Source organism: Mustelus asterias, chromosome 11, assembly GCF_964213995.1.
Source record: "Mustelus asterias chromosome 11, sMusAst1.hap1.1, whole genome shotgun sequence".
NCBI classification, from domain to species: domain Eukaryota; kingdom Metazoa; phylum Chordata; class Chondrichthyes; order Carcharhiniformes; family Triakidae; genus Mustelus; species Mustelus asterias.
This window is the reverse complement of record NC_135811.1, coordinates 73013357-73028296: the sequence shown is the minus strand read 5'-3', so window position 1 is coordinate 73028296 and position 14940 is coordinate 73013357.

Below are 14940 nucleotides of genomic sequence, written 5' to 3'. Positions count from 1 at the left end.
AGTCAGGGTTTATTCTCATAAGCTTATGGGAGAACCTGACCCCTTGAAAGCGGAAGCCAAAGTTCTCTCTGAACACAAGAAACATGGATATTTATACATCAGGGTTCCCAATACAAGCCATAAAGCAAAGTCCAGTTAACAGTCCTTGATCGTAAATTATAGTTCCTTTAACAGCTTCTGATAGTCTTTGGATCATGGTTAGAGACCATCTGGTATCCTTGGGTCATAAAGCACAATTCTTCTGGTCGTTGCAGTCAAGGTGTCACCTCTCGTCCCCTGCTCTTCCCGCAGCGTTTCCTTTGAAGTGACTGAGTGACTGAGTGACTGTCCCAGTGGGAGTTCTCCTTCAAACGGCCATTCTCGCACTCTACCATTTGGTGGCTGCATCCTCTGCTTAAATCACAGATAAGCCTCCGGGAAAGCCTCCTAACATCTATATTCAACTGTCTGTTTTATCAGAATGATATAAACAAGCGAGAGAACCATGAACAAATGGCTTATACTAAAGGTAACAGATGAAAGACATGAACAAATGGCTTATACTAAAAGTAACAGATGAAAGACATGAACAAATGGCTTATGCTACTACCAGGAGCAATATAAAAAAGGGGTGACTCGCCACAAGGAAATGTTATGCTTGTGATACATTCCAGGTACAAAGTTCAACCTTTTAGGTACAAAATACATTGAGTACAAAAAACATTAACCCTTTCCCTTCTTCAACCTCCCTCATCAGCCATGGTTTCCTCATCCTCCCCTTAGTATGCTTCTTCTTTATTGGCATGAAATTTTGCTGTGTGCCCCGAATTACTCCCAGAAACTCCTGCCATTGCAGTTCCATTGTCTTTCCGAGTACACTCGCCTGCCCTTTGGTGTCATGTCTGCGTGCACTATTTTTCAACTGGTCATGGAGAACATGCTGTTTTGACCCCACTATGCACCTTATCTTGTCATGCGGTGCGTCCTTATGGGATTGGGTGATACTGGCACACGACTGGAAAAATGGAACCAATAAGTCTATTGTGTTTGCATCTAGGACCCTCTCGGATACTGAGCGGAAGTATTTGAAGATTCCAAAAGAGGGGTTAGCAGTTATCGTCAGTGTTAAATAATTCCATCTGGGGTAAATCCTTCAAAATAGTAACTGATTGTAAACCATGGCTGAGACTTTTTAAAGAAAGGCAAAATATAATATGTTAAGATTGGCGTGGGGGAGTTTCAATAGATCTCCCTGTGAGCCTCGGAGAACATGAGCTCCCTATCAGGTGGGTGCAGGCTCGCTCAATAGGGAAGAAGGAGTGCGGGGATTTAAAACCAACTCCACTCAGGCCAGCTGTCGATAGACATCAGTCTGATCTGCATTCTGTCGCCACAAAGCAGCACTTTGAGCATTGACTCCACCCAGACTCCACCCAAACTCCTGGGAAGTTCGCACATTCTCCCTGTGTCTGCATGGGTTTCCTTCTGGTGCTCTGGTTTTATCCCATAGTCCAAAGATGTGCGGGTTAGGTGGATTGGCCATGCTACATTGCCCCTTAGTGTCAAGGGACTAGCTCGGGCAAATGCATGTGGTTATGGGGATAAAACCTGGGTGGGACTGTGGCCTATCCACACTTGATGGGCCGAATGACCTCCTTCTGCACTGCAGGATTCTATGATCTATGTTTTGCCAAATACTTTGTTACTGGTGGTACATGAATACCGCCTCGGGCAGCGCCGCAGGATAGCTAACGCCGATGCACTAAGTCGTCTATCGTTGCCCATAAGTCTGGCTTCATTTACCAGCTGTGGAAGAGGCCATGATGATCCCCAGTTGTTTACACACATTTGGATCTGTGAAGGAAATCAAGGCCTTGTTGCAAAAGAGCCAAGTCCTATCGAAGTGAACACATATGGAGCGGAATGTTCCAGCCGTGCTCACCCCGAAACCCAAAAATCCTGCGGAAGATCAATGGACACTTCCATTGACCACCCCTTGCCCTCTCCGATTCCTGTTGGGGGAGAAACGGGAAAATTCACCTGATGATATTACATGAGGGTTCAGAGGTCAACCCTCAGATAAAATGAAACATTACTTAACGAAGAAAGATGAGCTCAGTGTTGAATGAGGATGGCATCATCACCTGGGGTTCCCGTGTTGTTCCCCCTGAACTGAGGTGACATCTGATGCATGTGGAATTATATCTTGTGGGACGTTGAAGATGACAGTGCTGACCAGGAGCTGTGTATGGTGGCCCAGTCTTAATGCAGACATTGCTGACTTGATCAGAGAGTGTGGGTCATGCCAAGAGAATCAAAAACAGCCCCTCCTCAGCCACTGAACCCTCTAACGCTCCCCGTTTGTGATGGAAGTATACAAGATTCTGAATAGTGTTGACAAGGTGGCTGTGGAAAGGATGATGGCGATTCTCGCAAAAGTGCTGAATTCGTGGGAAAACTGTTCAAAGTCACGACGGATTTCGCAGTTCAACTTCACACTCGAATCTACCCATTCTGTGCATTGCAGAGGTCACAGTCACGAATAGCAAGAAAAATCCAGGAGGCCGGGACAATTCGCGCCAAAGAGCCTGAAATCAGCAGGATCAGTGGGAATCAGCGCATGCGCACAGCGCTGGGAGAGCGCTGAAGACCTCCCAGCATCCAGATCACTGCTCTCAAACCCCCACAGACATCACTGGCCTCATCGCTGCCCCCAACAACCCCCCAACCCACTGCGCCCCCACCCCCCCAGACATCACTGGCCGCATCGCTGGCCCCCTCAAACCCTCCACAGACATCGCTGGCCTCATCTCTCCCCCCACAAACCCCTCACAGACATCGCTGGCCTCAACGCTGGCCCTCATAAACCACTCCCCCTCCTCCCAAAGACATCACTGACCTCATTGCTGGCCCCCAGATCCCCCCCACCCCCAACAGACATCGCTGGCGTCATCACTGCTCCCCCCTCCGTCTCACCCCACACATAGGCATGGCTGCCCGCTCACCACATATCCCCATGGATCCAGATAATATGGGTACCCGATCCCTCCATCCCTTCAACATATTGTCCTCACCACTGCCCTGCAGAGAACAGTGTTGTGCTCTCATGTTCAATCCCAGCTTGTGAACATTCCCTCTCTGGAATGGGAGCCTTGATTATTCCCCCCCAGCACCACCCTCCCCGCCAGCCAGAGCAGCTAATCGATTAGGAGTCTTGCGTATTGCATCCCCTCCCAACCCCTCCCCGCCCCCGTCCCGAGACGCAGCAGCCGATTGAATGGCAAACAATAAGCGCCCTGAGGGATGAATGACACTCAACTGAATGCAGCCTTTCAAATCTCTCACAAGTATTTGATGCCAACTGGCCCTTGACTGGTCACACTCACTGCACCTGCACTCCGCTAATAAGCCGCAGCTTTATACAAGCTGCAGGAGTGGACACACAGCCCAACTTGACCAACATTTTCCTCTTTACCATCACGTTCACGCATCCAGATTCTGCGCAAAACGGACATGCTTGACAAAGATCTTTTCCGGGTGCTCCAGCTTCTGGATAGGTTCCAACCAGTGTCTGAGTCGGATCGGTGGTGGGGGGCGGGGGGGGGGGGGGGGTGTGGGGGAGGGGGGCGGGGCTAGGCGGGGGAGGGAGGTGGGCCAGATCATTCTCTGGTTGAGGCGAGGGGTCTGTTGGATCTCTAGTGAGGGGCGGGGCAGTAGGTTGGTGGGGCATGGGGAGACTGGTGCCCATGTCTGTGGGGGCCATCGCTCCTGCTTTTCAGTCCCAGGCAGCTTTATCTGCTTCTTGCGGCCCGGGAGCGATGTGGCAGGGCCGCGTTTTTCAATTTCTTTTTTCACCGCGCATGCACAGTTCGAGGCTCCAATCAGGGCGGCACGGTAGCACAGTGGTTAGCACTGCTGCTTCACAGCTCCAGGGACCTGGGTTCGATTCCCGGCTTGGGTCACTGTCTGTGTGGAGTTTGCACATTCTCCTCGTGTCTGCGTGGGTTTCCTCCGGGTGCTCCGGTTTCCTCCCGCAGTCCAAAGATGTGCGGGTTAGGTTGATTGGTCTTGCTAAAAATTGCCCCTTAGTGTCCTGAGATGTGTAGGTTTGAGGGATTAGCGGGTAAATATGTAGGGATATGGGGGTAGGGTCTGGGTGGGATTGTGGTCGGTGCAGACTCGATGGGCCGAATGGCCTCCTTCTGCACTGTAGGGCTTCTATGATTCAGAGCAGCAGGGTTCTGGGTTTGCTAAGCCCTGCCCACAGAGCAATTCGGACTCGCTATTTTTTTTTCTGGCTAAATGGGTGTGGGGGCGCCTGAGAACAGTTTTCCAAGTTGGATCTGAATTGTGCCCAAATTCAACACTTAGAATCAAAATGATAATATCGATCCCATTGAGTCATAGTGTCATAGAGGTTTACAGTATGGAAACAGGCCCTTCGGCCCAACTTGTCCATGCTCCCTTCTTTATTTAAACCTTTAAGCTCCTTCCAATTGCCCTCATTTGGCCCATATCCACAATACCCATCTTACTCATGTAACAGTCGAAATGCTTTATAAAAGGCAAAATTTTCCACACCTCGGCTATGACCTCTGGCAGCTTGTTCCAGACACTCACCCCTTCTGTGTGAAAAACAATTGCTCCTCTGGACATTTTTGTATCTCTGCCCTCTCACCTTAAACCTATGCCCTCTAGGTTAAGATTCCCCTACCTTTGGGAAAAGATATTGACTATCTAGCTGATCTATGCCCCTCATTATTTTATAGACCTCGATAAGATCACCCCTCAGCCTGCTACACTCCAGAGAAAAACGTCCCAGTCTACCCAGCCTCTCCTTCTAACTCAAACCATCAAGTCATGATAGCATCCTCGTAAATCTTTTCTGCACTCTTTCTAGTTTAATAATAGCCTTTCTATAATAGGGTGCCCAGAAGTGTACACAGTATTCCAACTGTGGCCTGATCAATGTCTTGTCCAACTCCAACAAGACATCCCAACTCCTCTATTCAATGTTCTGACCAATGATACTAAGCATGCTGAACGCCTTTTTCACCACTCTGTCCACCCGTGACTCCACTTTCAAGGAGCTATGAACCTGTACCCCTCGATCCCTTTGCTCTGTAACTCTCCCCAACACCCTACCATTAACTGAGTACATCCTGCGCTGGTTCAATCTATCAAAATGCATCATATCACATTTATCTAAATTAAACTCCATCTGCTATTCGTCAGCCCATGGGCCCAATTGATCTGAGATAACCTTCTTCACTGTCTACTGTGCAACCAATCTTGGTGTCATCTGTAAACTTACTAACCATGTCTCCAATATTCGCATCCAAACCATTCATAGAAATGAGAAATAACAGTGGACCCAGCACTGATCCCTGAGGTGCACCACTGGTCACTGGCCTCCAGTTTGTAAAATAACCCTCTACAACCACCCTCTAGCTTCTGGTATCAATCCAGTTTTAAACCCATTTCGCTACCTCATCCTGGATCCCGTGAGATTCAACCTCAAGCAACAACCCACTATGTGGTACCTTTTCGAAGGCCTTGCTAAATTCCATGTAGACAACAACAAATGCACTGACCCCATCTACCTTCTTAGTTACCCCTTCAAAAAACTCAATCGAATTTGTGAGACATGATTTTCCACTCATAAAGACATACTGACTGTCCATAATCAGTCCTTGCATCTCTAAATGCCTGTAGGTCCTGTCTCTCAAAATACCTTGCAACAACGTACCCACCACAGATTTGAAGCTCACTGGCTTTTAGTTCCCAGGCTTTTCCCTGCAGCCCTTCTTAAACAAAGGCACAACATTTGCCACACTCCAATCTTCAGGCATCTCACCTGTGACCATCGATGATGCAAATATCTTTGCTAGCAAATTTCCTCCCTAGCCTCCCAAAAGGTCCTGGGACACATTTCATCTGGTCCGAGGGATTTATCTACCTCAGTGTGCTTTCAGACTTCCAGCATCTCCTTCTCTGTAATATGTACACTGCTCAAGATATCACTATTTCCAAGTTCCCTAACATCTATTCTTTTCTTAACAGTAAATATTGATGAGAAGTATTCATTTAGGATCTCACCCATGTCTTGTGGATTCACACACAGATGACCTTGTTGATACTTAACAGGCCCTACTCTCTGCCTTTGTACTCTCTTGGCCTTTATGTATTTGTGGAAGCTGTTTGAATTCTCCTCTGCCTTATCTGGCAAAACAATCTCGTGTCCACTTTTTGCCCTCCTAATTTCTCTCTGAACTCTACTGCTGCACCCTTATACTCTTCAAGGGATTCACTTGATCCCAACTGCCTATGCATGTCATGTGCCTCTTTCTTCTTCTTGACCAGGGCCTCAATAAACCGCGTCATCCAGTGCTCCCTACTTCTACCAGCCTTGCCCTTCACTCGAAGAGGTATGTGCTCAGGCTGAACCCTGGTTATCACACTTTTGAAAGCGTCCCACTTACCAGACATCCCTTTGCTTTTTCACAGACACCCCATATCAATTTTTGAAAGGGCCTATGAAGGTGGGACCTGGAGGGGCTGGGCCAAGCCAGGGTGGATCGATCAGGGAGGGAGGGAATGCCGCTATTGCTCTGCGTGCAATCGTTGCGGGGGATCCGATTCCACTCTGCAGGCGATCAGTGAGAGGAGTATGATTTATTTGGGGGAGAGTGGGGGGGCAGCAGGGGCGAGATGTTTCGAGCAGTGAGGGACTTGCGATTGGCCACAGGCTGTGGCGTATGGTTGGTTTGAGGTGGGCTGTAATAGCAGAGGCCTGACAGATCTGTTTCTCTCTAATTGTCAGGCCTCTGCTGTTGCAATTGCGCACGTGCAGACTCAGAGGTATGCAGATGTGCAATGGCTCCATCTGCTGCTTGATCAAGCTAGCAGGTGAGTTAAACCACGCCCTCTGCCTCTTGGAGCTCTGAACAGACAAGCCCATTTTCCATGCACCAAGTGCGTATGATTGGGAGTAAAGACTCGCACAAAAGACGAATCTGCAACTCTCCCGTTTTAACACTAGCTGGACACTGAGAAATTGTCTCGTAATATTCCACCGAGAGATAATTGGGGAGTGGACTAGCATTCTCACAGGAAGTGAGATATAAGGGAGTGCAGTCGAGGTAGCTGAGGGTGCCCATCGCATTATAATGAGAATTTGTTGGAAGCGTATCCCCAGAAATGAAGAGAGGGAATTGTAGAAGGAAAAGGAAGGTTTGGTGGTGGACCATGTGAATGTGAAGGCGGCAATTCGAAGTCGATGAATTTCCCCAATTCACCGTGCAATCGGAAAGTGATACCGAAACAGTCATCAATGTCGCAGAAAAAGAGACTGAGGGAGGAGGACCGAGTGGGATTTGAATATTAAATGTTCCAAGTACGCAACGCAAAGACTGATGTAGCTCAGGCCCCAGCAATGACCCAGATCAACAATTTTTATTCGGAGGAAGTGCGATGAGTTAAAAGATACGTTTTTCAATGTGAGAAAGAGTTCAGCCAGATGGAAGAGTGTGGAGATTAGTTAGACGTCTTATGAAGGAAGGGTTGGAGAACCCCCAGCCTGTACTTGTAAGGGATGGATGTGCAGAGGGATTGGAAATCTGTGGTGAAGAGTAAATAGTTAGTGCCAACAAATTGGAAAATGTTTCCACTCAACATGTGGCAATTAGCACATAGCGATGGAAGCAGGGATGTCCAGCCCCTGTGAGGAGCAGATTCTAGGCCCACTCAGCCATCACCATGGGGAACATGACCTACCCCACAGCCCTGTTGTTCGGGGAACAGGTTCCACACCCACTGATGTGTGACCACGGTGAAAAGTCCCCTTCAGCCCTACTCCTGTGCGCATAACAACAACCCCCATCCTTGCTGGTAATGTGGAATAAAATGAGAAAATGCTGTGAACGTACAGTGATTCAGCTCTTCTTATCAGTGAATGAATTGAACAGTTGAAGTAAGAGATATTTCAGTAGATTCTTTAACTTCTCTCCGAAATTTGCTTGTGTCACCGTGTAAATACAGGTGTTTGTGCAGCAACTCAGGAGCTGCAGCATGAAGCCCAAATTATGTCCCAAACCATTTAGAAATATTGAACAATACCCCAATAACCACATTCACCACCATATAGAACATACCATGAACACTGCCCATAACATCACAAACAGTAAAATGATAGATTTCCTTCTGCTCCCCATCCCTGGGTGTTTGGAATTCTCCCATTGCTGTGAACCTCGACTCTCTTGTGAGCTCTGCTACTCCTGAAAATGTGTCTGATGGTGAACATATTGAGCTGCAGAATCAGGACAAATGGAATGGCAGGGGTTAAAATCTCATGGAGGAAAATAGAAATCATTTCCACTCATCCCATTAACATGGGGTAGAGGCTTTCAATCCACTGCGAATACCATCAGGAATATTCATTTGCTATCATCACAGCTGAACACACACCTCCCCAAACTTGAAACATGATAATGCTGGAAATTACTTTTTTCAAATCAATGAGCAAGCTGAAAATTGAAGTAAAGGGATATTTCAGCACATTCTTCAACTGCACTCTGGACTTAGTCTGTGTCACTGCCTGAGAACAAGTGTTTGTGCAGCAACTCAGGAGCTGCAGCATGAGGCTTCTTTCCTGCATGAAAGCGTTTATAAATACAGATCTATTATCCAATAACCACAACCGCCGACATAAACAATGCACTATTAACATTGCACAGAGCTGCATGAAATTTGCTGAGATAATAAACAGCAATTTGATAGATTTCCTTCAACTCTCCATCTCTGGGTCTCTGGAACTCTCCCCATTGCTGTGAGCCTGGAATCCCTTGCGAGCTTTGCTAGTCACTACAATGTGTCTTGATGGTGAAAATGTTGAGCAGTCGAATCAGGACAAATGGAACTGCAGGGGTTAGAATGTGACAGGATAACTCAACCATCACCCAGACCTGAGAGAACACCACAATGTTCATTACATCACCAAACCAGGGGTCGTTCCTTAAAGAATACTGACCTGTCAGCATGAAATAGCAGAAACTGTTCTTTCAGCAGCTCAGCACAGTCACTGGTCCCAGAACCTCTCCTGCCATTTGCTCAGTGCAATAATTGTTTTTCAGCTTCTGGCAGCAATTGGCCACAAATTGATCAATGGTGAATGTGATGGTGAACCAGACAGAGCAGATTGTAGCAGCCGAAAGCAGGGCAGCATGGATATTAAACACTGGGAAGGATTCCAGGACATAAAACTCTTTCTTATAAACAATTGGAATGTGCCTCAAAATCAGGTCAAGGATAACAACCAGGAGATCCACCCCTGCCATGGCCACCAGGTAGCGAGTGACACATCTGGAGAGACCACACATTCCCTGAGACAGGATCACAATCGTCACTGAGGTAACTGAAGGGAAATAAACAATGAATCAGACATTATAATGGTTTGACTGAGAACTTCCTGAGATTTTTATATATGTTACTGCACCCAGTGATGTATTAAAATGATTGTACCTGTGACAGGAGACATGGATTGCGATTGAATGAAAATAATAATTGAATGGGAAAAAGTGATGATGATTATTTTTAGGATATGGCACTGCAGATCAAAAGGAATTGGGTGGAAGTCACTGCTCAGCTGAAAGATTTCGTCTTGATCCAGTGAAGATCAATGAGCATTGAATGAAGATTGGTGGCAAAGCAGGGCTTTGGGAAACAGTGAGAACAAAGAGAGCCAGAGGGAGGGCTGGTCCATAAACAGCAGCAGCACAACAGGGCCAAGCCCAGCACCCATGTCAGAAGATGTGACAGTACATTGGGGCAACACGGTGGCACAGTGGTCAGCACTGCTGCCTCAGCGCCAGGGGCCCACGTTCAATTTCATCTTTGGATGACTGTCTGTGTGGTTTCTTCATTTTCTCCCCATGTCTGCATGGGTTTCCTCCACGTGTTCTGGTTTTCTCCCACAGTCCGAAAGACATGCTCATTAGGTGCATTGGCCAATTCTCCCTCAGTGTACCCGAACAGGCGCCGGAGTGTGGCAACCAGGGGATTTTCACAACAACTTCATTGCAGTCTTAATATCAGCCTAATTGTGACACTAATGAATAAGTACAAAACCAGCGATGTGTTGGTGAGGTGGATTGACCATGGTAAATGGGCAGCACCGTGGCATAGTGTTTAGCCCCGCTCTCTCTTCGGACCAGGGACCCTGGTTCAATTCCATCCTCGGGTCACTGTCTGTATGGAGTTTGCACTTTCTCCCCGTGTCAGCGTGGGTTTCCTTTGGGTGCTCCGGTTTCCTCCCACAATCCAAGGATGCGCTGCTTTGGTTGATTGTCCATGACAAATTGATGCAAGCATTACGGAATTAGTAGGGTAAATGCCTGGGGTTAAAGGAGGAGGGTCTGGGTGGGACTCTGGTCTGTACAGTCTCGATGGGCCAAATGGTCTCCTTCTGTACTGTAGGTATTCTATGATTCTGTGGATTCTATGAAATTAACCTTTAAGGTGCCAAGGTTAGATGGGCACCCAAAAAGGAAGGTAGTCAAACGGATGTGATTGTACACATTGGGGGAAATGATGTAGGTAGGAAGAGCAGGGGGGTCATACGAGAGAAATTCAGGGAGTTGGGTGCTAGGCTAAAAAGTAAGACCTCCAGGGTAGCAATATCTGGACTGCTCCCGGTGCCTAGTGCAAGTGAGGCTCGGAACAGGGAGATTCTACAGTTGAACGCGTGGCTAAAGGACTGGTGCAAGAGGGAGGGTTTTAAATTCATAGATAACTGGGAAATCTTCAAGTCAGGATGGCAACTGTACAGAAAGGATGGGTTACACCTTAACTGGAAGGGAGCAAATATCCTGGCTGGGAGTTTTGCTAGAGTGTTTCGGCAGGATTTAAACTAGTGTGGCAGGGGGGTGGGGAACAAAACAGGTGGTCAGTAAATACTGAGGCTGGGGTCGAGCTGGGGGCCAGGGCAAGGCTAGCTAAGAAGAGGAGCACTCTGGAGGAGGATGACCTGACTGGGCCTGGAGGTCTGGAGCGCATCTGCTTCAATGCGAGGAGTGTAACGGGTAAAACAGACGAACTTAGGGCCTTAATGCTTGTGCGGAATTTGGATGTGTTTGCGGTGACGGAAACTTGGTTAAAAGAAGGACAGGAATGGCAGCTGAATATTCCGGGGTATAAGTGTTTTAGGCGAGACAGAGGAGGGGCTAAAAAAGGTGGGGGAGTAGCGATATTAGTTAAGGAGCATATTACCGCGGTGCAGAGGCTAGACAACTTAGAGGGGTCATGTACTGAGTCGCTGTGGGTGGAACTCAGAAACAGGAAGGGTGCAGTCACTATGCTGGGGGTGTACTACAGACCACCCAACAGCCCACGGGAAGTGGAGGAAAGGATATGTCAGGAGATTCTGGATAGGTGCAGAAAACATAGGGTTGTTGTAGTGGGGGACTTTAATTTCCCTGGCACAGACTGGAAAGTGCTTAGAGCTGGGGGACCGGACGGGAGGAATTTGTAAAATGCGTACTGGAAGGTTTTTTGGAACAGTATGTAGATAGCCCGACTAGAGAGGGGGCTATACTGGACCTAGTTCTGGGAAATGAACCCGGTCAGGTCGTCAAAGTTTCGGTAGGGGAACACGTGGCAAATAGTGACCACAACTCTGTTAACTTTAGGATAGTAATGGACAAGGATGAGTGCTGTCCTACGGGCAGGGTGCTAAATTGGGGGAAGGCTGACTAGAGCCGGATTAGGCAGGAATTGGTGGATGTTGATTGGGAGAGGATGTTCGAGGGTAAGTCCGCGTCTGGCATGTGGGAGTCTTTTAAGGAACTATTGATAAGGCTGCAGGATAGGCATGTGCCTGTAAAAAGGAAAGATAGGAAAGGTAGGATTCGAGAGCCGTGGATAACCAGGGAAATTGAGGATCTGATTAAAATGAAAAGGGAGGCGTACGTTAAGTCCAGGCAACTGAAAACAGATGGAGCTCTGGAGGAATACCGAGAGAGTAGGAAAGATCTCAAACGGGGAGTTAGAAGGGCAAAAAGAGGTCACGAGATGTTCTTGGCAGGCAGCATTAAGGAGAATCCTAAGGCATTCTATTCATACGTTAGGAACAAAAGAGTTGTCAGGGAGAAAATCGGACCTCTCAGGGACAAAGGAGGGGAATTATGCTTAGAACCCAAGGGAATAGGGGAGATCCTAAATGAATACTTTGCATCGGTATTCACGAAGGAGAGGGGCGTGTTAACCGGGAATGTCTCGGAGGGAGGTGTTGACCCGTTAGAGAAAATCTCCATTACAAGAGAGGAAGTGTTAGGTTTTTTAGGGAACATTAAAACTGACAAAGCCCCAGGGCCTGATGGCATCTATCCTCGACTGCTCAGGGAGACGAGAGGTGAAATTGCTGGGCCTCTGACGGAAATCTTTGTCGCTTCTTTGGACACGGGTGAGGTCCCTGAGGATTGGAGGATAGCGAATGTGGTCCCGTTGTTTAAGAAGGGTAGCAGGGATAACCCAGGAAATTATAGGTCGGTGAGCTTGACGTCCGTGGTAGGGAAGTTGTTGGAGAGGATTCTTAGAGACAGGATGTATGTGCATTTAGAACGGAACAATCTCATTAGTGACAGACAGCATGGTTTTGTAAGAGGGAGGTCGTGCCTTACAAATTTGGTGGAGTTTTTTGAGGAAGTGACAAAAACGGTTGATGAAGGAAGGGCCGTGGATGTCGTCTATATGGATTTCAGTAAGGCATTTGACAAAGTCCCACATGGCAGGTTGGTTAAGAAGGTTAAGGCTCATGGGATACAAGGAGAAGTGGCTAGATGGGTGGAGAACTGGCTTGGCCATAGGAGACAGAGGGTAGTGGTCGGAGGGTCTTTTTCCGGCTGGAGGTCTGTGACCAGTGGTGTTCCGCAGGGCTCTGTACTGGGACCTGTGCTATTTGTGATATATATAAATGATTTGGAAGAAGGTGTAACTGGTGTAATCAGCAAGTTTGCGGATGACACGAAGATGGCTGGAATTGCGGATAGCGAAGAGCATTGTTGGGCAATACAGCAGGATATAGATAGGCTGGAAAATTGGGCGGAGAGGTGGCAGATGGAATTTAATCCGGATTAATGCAAAGTGATGCATTTTGGAAGAAATAATGTAGGGAGGAGTTATACAATAAATGGCAGAGTCATCAGGAGTATAGAAACACAGAGGGACCTAGGTGTGCAAGTCCACAAATCCTTGAAGGTGGCAACACAGGTGGAGAAGGTGGTGAAGAAGGCATATGGTATGCCTGCCTTTATAGGACGTGGTATAGAGTATTAAAGCTGGAGTCTGATGATGCAGCTGTATAGAACGCTGGTTAGGCCACATTTGGAGTACTGCGTCCAGTTCTGGTCGCCACACTACCAGAAGGACGTGGAGGCATTGGAGAGAGTGCAGAGAAGGTTTACCAGGATGTTGCCTGGTATGGAGGGTCTTAGCTATGAGGAGAGATTGGGTAGACTGGGGTTGTTCTCCTTGGAAAGATGGAGAATGAGGGGAGATCTAATAGAGGTATACAAGATTATGAAGGGTATAGATAGGGTGAACAGTGGGAAGCTTTTTCCCAGGTCGGAGGTGATGATCACGAGGGGTCACGGGCTCAAGCTGAGAGGGGCGAAGTATAACTCAGACATCAGAGGGACGTTTTTTACACAGAGGGTGGTGGGGGCCTGGAATGCGCTGCCAAGTCGGGTGGTGGAGGCAGGCACGCTGACATCGTTTTAGACTTACCTGGATAGTCACATGAGCAGCCTGGGAATGGAGGGATACAAACGATTGGTCTAGTTGGACCAAGGAGCGGCACAGGCTTGGAGGGCCGAAGGGCCTGTTTCCTGTGCTGTACTGTTCTTTGTTCTTTGTTCTTTGTTGAATATTTGGGGTTTCAAGGATAAGGCAAGATTGAGGACCTGGATAAGTTACGCTGACAGAAAGTCGTGCCGACTTGATGGACTCAATGGCCTCTTCTGCACTGCAGGGATTCTATGGAACACTGTTACTGGATAAGTCTTGGAAAACCAAGAGCACAGCCAGGGGAACAATTTCTCCCTCTCTATCTTGTCAACACACTCAACATGTTATAACTTTCAATGAGTTGACCTGTCATTCTTCGAAGCTACAAAAGGGTTTATTTTTTAACAATTCATTCTCCGTATGTGTGGGTTATTAGGAGTGTAATTGCTTTTGCTGATACGGTGGCTGGAAGCTGACTGTCAATTTTTTTGAATCTTTAATGTATTGTCTGCTCGTATTTGTTGGTGAATGGAATAGATCCACATTACTGAAGCTCAGCTCAAAAAAGAACAACAAGAACAAATGGCATTGACACAGCGGATTTCACACAATGAAACGTCCCCAAGTCCTTGACAAGAGTGAGATCAAGAAGAATATTTTCGACTCTGAGCAACAGATGGAGATCCCGAAAGATGGTCGGGGTGGAGGGGGTTGGGGGAGATACAGAGATATCTGATACACTCATACACTCTGATATGATGGAGATTTTCTAAATCGTAAACAATTGCTCAGCTCAGCTCTGAGCTCCAAAGAGCTTTTCCATGAATGGACGACGGAACTGATTGCAGAAGTGAGGTGGGACTAATTGTATGTACCCTGTGCGGATTGGGGAGATGTTTGTTCTCTCCGACCATCCCTGATGCAGTGCTTCAGGGTAAATTCTGCGCTGGGTCATGGTTGACAACAAGGTTAGGGGGATGGGCCGACAAATTGTGATCCAAAATTCCTCAATGGAAGACCAGGCAAAAGCAGAGCAGCTGTGAAGGTGGAGGAAGCTGCAGTGCAAAGTGACACTGGTCATTATCGTTCAGCATGTCCCTGTAATCCTCACCACCGACCTGTTAACACCATGTGGACAATCACAGCATCCCCAATTTCCCCACAACGTAGCACACTGGCTTC